Source organism: Taurulus bubalis (assembly GCF_910589615.1).
Source record: "Taurulus bubalis genome assembly, chromosome: 1".
Taxonomy (NCBI): Eukaryota; Metazoa; Chordata; class Actinopteri; order Perciformes; family Cottidae; genus Taurulus; species Taurulus bubalis.
In genome coordinates, this window is record NC_136589.1 from 44,007,095 (window position 1) to 44,015,087 (window position 7,993).

The following is a 7,993-nucleotide window of genomic DNA, read 5'->3' on the forward strand; positions in this document are numbered from 1 at the left end:
AACCCAAAAGAAAAGTCACGACTTCCTGAAGCTCATCACCATGAAATATTATCTTTTGTCAAATATAGAAAATACACTTAAAAGAATCACAGTTCAGAAGCTGGATTCATTCATTTTGTGTGCAAGTTTTACTTAAATACTAAGGATTGTTAAGTGTTTCATTAAATAGATGAATTGTTTAAGCTCTTTTGTTTGGTTGGTGGATCTTAAAACGGTGAAATGATTCGTAACAGTCGACGTTATTAATGAATTATTAACTTAATATCCCATAATGCAACACTAAGCAGCTGGCAGTGAACTACAGGGTTGGAAAGCATTTAGTACATGTTTATACGCTTTTCCTGTGTTCGTTGGTAGTGTCACACAAAATGGCGACTGACACTGAATTGACAAATCACGGTGAAAGACACACAGACTCCACAAGCTGTGAGCTCATGTGAGGAGTCACGTAGGAGCTCAGAGCAGGAGGCTTAAAAGAGTGTTAAAAGCTAAATACGGAGACTTGCCTGACGGCGTTGGGGATTTGTTGCCGTTGACCGACCAAGGCTAGCAGTTTCCCTCTGTTTCCTGTGTTTATGCTAAGCTAACTGGCTGTCACTTTTATCTTGTTTGTGTCTAATATATAAACGTTCTGCTCCTGAACAGAACGTCATGACTAAGTATAGAACTAGACAGAGGTGTCAAAAGTATTCACATTCATTACTCAAGTAGAAGTATAGATACTAGGGTTTAAAAATACTTCTGTAAAAGTTGAAGTATCAACTCAAGCTTTTTACTTAAGTAAAAGTGTAAAAGTACTGGTTTAAAAACTACTTAAAAGTATAAAAGTAAAAGTAATGTAAGGGGAATGTTTTTTTTTTTCCATTAAGGACAAACTCTTAAGCCGCATCTCAGGGGCCTATAGTGCACTACCCCACCTCCCCCCAAAACAATCATTTTTATAAAGGTCATAATGACTATAATATTTTAAAATGTTATGTTGAAAAATGTGGGATGCACTAGGCTACCCACTTCAGCTGCATATATGCCCATTTAAAATGATCACATTGTATTACAATGCAAATACATTAAAGTACCATATGTGTACTACTGAGCATTAACATGCGTTTCATGGAGCGGAAGACATGATAACTAGTTGCCTATAAGTATTGTAATAGTGCAAAATAGGCGGCGGCGACTCCGACACAAACACTTAAAGCTGTGGTTCTCAAACTTTTTCTGTAAATAACATAATTGTGTGACTCATCTGTGCTTTTATGAATAACAGAATAAAGACAATTGCAATAACTTTCAAATAAATCAGATTGCCCCATCAGACAATGTTTTGTGTAAGTTCCATCTGTGCAAAAAATTACTCATATTTAGTTACTACTAAATAGCTCATTGTGGAAAACAATAAGCTTTTCATTTTTTTTTTGCCAAACAGAATGAGTGCAGATATGTGAGCCATCACGTATCAGGATTAGTGGCTGCAGTGACCAGCTTTCCTCGACACATATGTTATAAACGGGGTTGTAGATTTGATACGGCCTCTCTCAATTCATGCTCAATATTGACCTTAGATCTGTTTTTTTATTTTGAGAAACGCAACAGCAGGAAAAGACGAGCTCACGGAGCTCACGGCGTCGCGTCAAATCGCGCAAGTGTAACCTGTTAACGGCGTACCGTAACCATTGACCCGAATATGTGAAGCCAGCAGCTCATTGTTTTTTGTGTGTGTTTTTGAACGATGACGAGCCGGAGTGAAAACAAACCAAAATGAAATAGTAACGAGGCTATTTTTGAAATGTAGGGAGTAGAAAGTACAGATATTTGCGTGAAAATGTAAAGAGTAGAAGTAAAAAGTCGTCTGAAAAATAAATACTCCAGTAAAGTATAGATACCCAAAATTTCTACTTAAGTAAAGTAACAAAGTATTTGTACTTTGTTACTTGACACCTCTGGAACTAGAACACGTCTTTAGTGCTGAAGAACTTATTAAAAAAACTATCAAACAAAGTCTTCAATATCAGGAAATCCTTGGAGGCTCCACGTGTTCAGTCACTGTCACATGACTGTTTCCTCTCACATGATGCATGGGGACCGTTGGAGAGATGAGGTTTACTATCCCAGTGGGTTTTGGGTTCAGAGGGTTTGATCAACTGTTTTCGACCATCAACGTCTGCTCGCTCGGTGAGTTCATGAACGCCGTCAGCAGGTGGGAGCTTTGCGCGTTTGTCTTCAGCCTCAAATTAAATATGGACGTTGTGTTGGTCCGTCATACCAGCAGGTATTTGTACACACGGTATTGCCAATGAAAAGCTTGTATGTTTAACGTAGAACGAATATTACGTTTATTTATGCCACAAATTCATCTTTTTAATTGACATTTTATCTGAAGCGCTTCTTTACGTCTCACCCAGCACGTTGTGGAGGAAGTATTCCGGTCCTTTACTCTGGTAAAAGTACTAATACCACACTCTGTTATACTCAATGTACTAATTATATATACACTGTAGTTAGTCCTCTGCCTGTCAGACGCTGCTCTGGTTTTAAAGGGCCCTCAAGCCTAGGAGTCCACAATACTGTGTTTTTGTTTATAATCAGTTTACTGGATTATAGATCAATATATGTGATCAACACACGTCCCTCCCTCGTCCCCTCTCTCCTCGTCCCCTCTCTCCTCGTCGCTCTGCTGGAGAATGTTTGTGTTTTTGATCCTTTACAGTTTCTGTGTGAACGTCAATAGACGAGCAGAATATAAACGATCAATAAGGAAAGGAATCTCCTCCATGTGTGAAGGTCGTGATGACACAGGACCCTGAAACTGGAGCAGCTAAATGGAACCCGCTCAGTTCGTCTCCACCTGCTCATGAGTCATCGTCACTGACGCTGAGGTCACCTGACCGTCATCCTGTTTGTCCCGAGTTCTCTCCTCCTCTTCCTCCTCTAGCTCCTCTCCTCCTTCCTCTCTTCCTCCTCTCCTCATCTCATTCTTCTCCTTCCTCTCCTCTCTCTCCTCCTCTAGCTCCTCTCCTCCTCCAGCTCCACTCCTTCCTCTAGCACCTCTCCTCCTTTCCTTCCCTCTCCTCCTCTAGCTCCTCTCCTTCCTCTCCTCGTCTAATTCCTCTCATCTAGCTCCTCATTCTCCCTCCTCTCCTCTTTCTCCCTCCTCTCCTCTTTCTCCATCCTCTCATCCTCTCCTCTGAGTTACAACAACAACCAGAAAAAGACAAGATGGCTGCCGAGTTATTTATAGCCCGAGCTGTGAGCAGAGAGGCTGCAGTGCAGACCTAGATTCTGCGGAGGAGGGAGGGAGGAGGAGGGGGGGGGGGGGGGGGGGGGGGGGGGCGTCCATTGTGTCAGCCACACAAAGCGAGCGGCCGTCCTCCATGTTGTGGGAGGCTGCTGTTCTTCTCCACAAGAAAGAGGAAGAAGGGGAGGGGCCAAGATGTATACGTCATAGGGGCGGGGCTACAGGCGGGTGGGTATTCATGACGGCTACATCAAACAAGAGGGGGTGGGAGACGAAGCAGACACGTGATTGGCTGCCGCTCCACGCCTCCACACACACACACACACACACACACACACACACACACACACACACACACACACACACACACACACACACACACCTCTCACGTCAGAAGCCCGTCAGCCGACCAATCAGGAGCCTCGGCCCCGTTTGAACGATGCCAAAAAGGAGCGGGGCGGATGATGATGAGACGGACATTATTTCCACATCCGGGTTCTTTATGATCTGCGCACCTCCGGCTCTCCTGTTGATCACGTGTTCTGTTCTCAAGCTTCATTTCGTTCCTCGTTTAAAAATGAATCTCTTCATTTAAGTTAAACATACATACATAAATACGTCACTGATGTAATACAACACCAGAAGAATATAATAAAATAAAGGTGAGGAAGAGGACGAGGGCTGCAGCTCTAGTGACGTCACACACCCCACCTCTCTGTTTCCACGGTGTAAAAAAATCGGATTACTGTTCATCTGCTCCGTCGTCATGGAAACAGTGACCTCGCACTGGTGACTGGTGCCGCGCCGTACCAGTGAGGGAAGGGGAGGAGGGGGCGGGGCCTGCAGCTCTCCGCAGTGTCGTCAGCAAAAAAAACAATGCTCACACGTGACCAGCAGAGGGCGCTGCGGATGAGAATGTGACTCACGTGTCTCTTGATTTATTCCCTCAGTAAACATTGAAACATGGAAGCTCGTTGCCGGGAAAAAAAGTAGAGAAATGATGAGATAAAGTCATAATTATGAGATAAAAAGTCATACATCTTACAATTTTGACTATTATCAACTATTATCTCATAATTGAGAGGCGGAAACGGGCTTCCATACACCTATGACTTTATGTCTCAATCTCTAGTTTCTTCTTTAATACAGCATGATGGTCATTTAGTAAATTATGGTCATTTAGAGTCAAACAGACCATAAAGCAGGGGATGCTTTAGGGCGGGGCTACAGGGTGATTGACAGGTCTCTACGTCACTCCTCCTCAGTCCTTATATGGTCACTTCATGTTTTCAGGCGAGAAGTTAGTTGTTTAATCATCAAATATGTGGTCAGTTTGTCAATAATCAGCCGACTTAAAAAGATACGCCGACGGGTTGAGGTCCTGCTCGCGGGACCGTGAGCCCCGCAGCACCGGGCCGTCAGCGCTCTGCTGCCCGCCGAGAGCAGCCTGATCTCGGCTGGACTTTTTGAAATGATCCGCTGGCTCCGATGTCTCCGTATCGATTAAACATGAGTTATAGTTTGGTTTCGAGGATCTAACATGCAATCATCATTATTTATTCACAGTCACATTAAATCATTTTGACTGATGGAAAGGTTAAGATTTATAATTTAAGATTTTAATTTAACTTTATACTACAATGAGGATATAAAGGACCAGGACATAGACTAGATAAGTCTACCGTTATTGGTTCCGTTAGTTAGAGGTCTGGAGGTCAAGGGTCAAGGGTCACAGCCCCCCGCCCCCCACTGGGCCTCCTGCTGGGTCCTCATCAGGATCTGTGTCCTCAGTCCTCTAGTTGGATCTGATCTAATGGACCTGGTCTGTGGGGGTCTGTGAGGGTCCGGCTCCCTTTGTCTCTCCTGATGAACGAGCACAACGATCCGTCAGTTCATAATGACTGGAGGCCTCTGTGAGGCTCCTGATTGGCTGGCCTGGTTGTGAGCCGGACTCTGATTGGCTGTTTGAAAAAAACACCTCGGTTCAGGTCAACAGTTTGACCTCGAACACATCCATCCCTCAAGTACTACAGGTACAAAGTACAAGTACATCACGACTGATATTGGAGTATTTCCACCTTATGCCACTTTATACTTCATACATTTATATGGATATATATATATATATATATATATATATATATATATATATACGAACATATGTACATATATACATGTCTATGCATATGTATATATATATTACATATATATGTATATATATACATATATATATTTACATTTAAGCTAAATATGAATTACTTGAATTGATTAAATGTTTCATGACCAACTTTAACGCTCGTCTTCCGTGTTTCCGCGTCGTGTGACGTCAACAAAATGTTTGCAGACTTTCCGAGTTGCTGCTGAATATCCCAGTCGGGAGCTTGTTTTTCCCACGCTACATGAACGTAGCATGAAAATCATGATAAAGCTGCACAGATTTCTACCATACGTTTAAAATCTGTCTCCAGAGTTATGGAAGTGTGATACTGAATTTCCGGAGAACTCCTTCAGTGAATTATTTAGTTGTATTTCTGAGTAATGCAGCAGATCGTCAGCTATATTATTCATACTAATGCTTTTCATCGAGCGGAGTGGAGGACATGTGATCCTGCTGCCGGAGACCAGCGATCATGTTTCGTGTTGCATTCAGAGGCGTGGTGTCGCTGTGGGAAATGTCGCCTCCAGCTTCTCTCTCGCTAGAGAAACCTGAAGCTCCTCTTTTCATGGTTGTTCTGAGGAGTTGTGACTTTTGTTTTCTCCCGATGGTCTTTGTCAGATAGTTGGGGGGATGTGGCTTCAGGTGCATCAGGCTCCAGCAGGAACCGGTTTGTGGTCTGAGGGGTTTTCCATCTGAACGCTGGAATCTGTTTCTCTGTCTGAGTCACAGAAGATTCACTAAATAAGCAGCAGTCAATATGTGTTATTCTCTCTAGAAGTCTATGCTTCATGCGTTAAAGCTGCCTTCTCTATACTGACCACCAGGGGCGACTCCTCTGGTTGTATAGAAGTCTGGAGATCCTGCTGAGACAGGAAGTAGCGGCCAAAATAAACTGTAATGTCCATTTTTATACAAAACGGTGTTAAACATTTTCTGTTTTCAAGGCCTCAGTCTGAGATCACTGACTCTAGCAGCACGCCAGAGGTCAGAGGTCACAGACAGACAGACAGACAGACAGACAGGTGAATAAAGGTGAGAACTGAAGGTTAAAGGGTTTTACTTTGAAGGGCATTAGGACCCAACTTTTACTGTGTTTTCACACGGTGGTATTAGTACTCTTACTGTGTTTTCACACTGTGGTATTAGTACTCTTACTGTGTTTTCACACTGTGTATTAGTACTCTTACTGTGTTTTCACACTGTGGTATTAGTACTCTTACTGTGTTTTCACACTGTGTATTAGTACTCTTACTGTGTTTTCACACTGTGTATTAGTACCTTTACTGCAGTACAGATCAGAATACTGACTCTCAGTCTCCGGGCCGAGAGCGAAGCAGCAGAGAACAACAGGAAGTGTGCAGAGTGAACTCGGGCCGGCAGGTTGATTCCTGCCGCTCCGCTCAAGCAGCTTCCTCATTCTTCACATTTCCGCCTCGGAGCCGACGGAACGGCAAATATTTGTTTTGCTCGGTTTGTTCGTCCTGAACAGGAAAACAAGCAGCTGAACGAGGCCGAGAGGCCACCAGGGAGAGAGTCAGCCACGAGGCAGGAGGCCGTCCTGCAGGTGGCGCTGTCTTAGTCTTAGTTTCATCAGACTAACGTGAGGTCTCTTGAGGCTTCTGTTTCCAAGTAAACATAATTTACTCCAAGTTGTTATCCGAGCTATAAAATGAAACTCAACACATGTCTCTTGTACAGTGTGAGTGGTGCTGAAATATTTTTTTAAGGGATTTTTAAAGTATCCAAAATCGCAAAGGTAAAAAAGCTAAAGTTAGATTTTAAGGTTTATTTAAGGCCTCAGTCAGCGTCAAGTTACTTTTTTGTAATTTCCATCTTTTGTTATTGTTCGTCTCCATCTTGTTTTTTGGCCGTTGGCATTTTTTTTCTCCAGCTTCTTTTCTATTGCCGTCTTTGTACAAGGACGTCTCCATCTTGTTTTTTGGGCTACCAGAAGCGACACGAGAGGGTGGAGCTAACTATAACCAAACGCTGAAAAAGACACCAGGAAACATCCACATGAGATCTGATCATCTTGTCGATGGTGCTACTGGCTCACTGAGAATGACTTTGGACTAGATAGCCCCTCTAAAAAAGAGGATCACTAAGCAAAGGAGGCTCGCTCGATGGTATAACCCTCAGACCCGTTTCTCCCATCAACCTCGACCAACTGTCTTCAATGGTTTCTACTTAAGCAATAAGGTACTCGAGGCAGTTCTGTGTCGTGCAATAATGTACTGTTCAAGGGAGTTGTTAGGCCCGACGCGCAGCTATTACTATTACTATTTATAGTAATAGTAAGCTCCCTTTCAGCACAAAATAATTGTAGCCACCAAACGTTGTGTATCACATTTCAACGACAGAGAAAATAGTCCCGGGACGCACATACGGGACTATAAAACTGACTGCCGGTTGGAAGCAGGTGGAGGATGACACGCAGCCACCGATGTAAAGAAGTGCTCTCGCTGCTTCTGTCCGTCTTTTCTCCGTCATTTTTCTCCTCCATGATGTTTAGAGAACTTGCCTCGCGTCGGGAAATTACCGACGTAATTATCTCTCATTAGAAATAATCATGATTTTGTGGTCAAACCCTTTTCATTCCT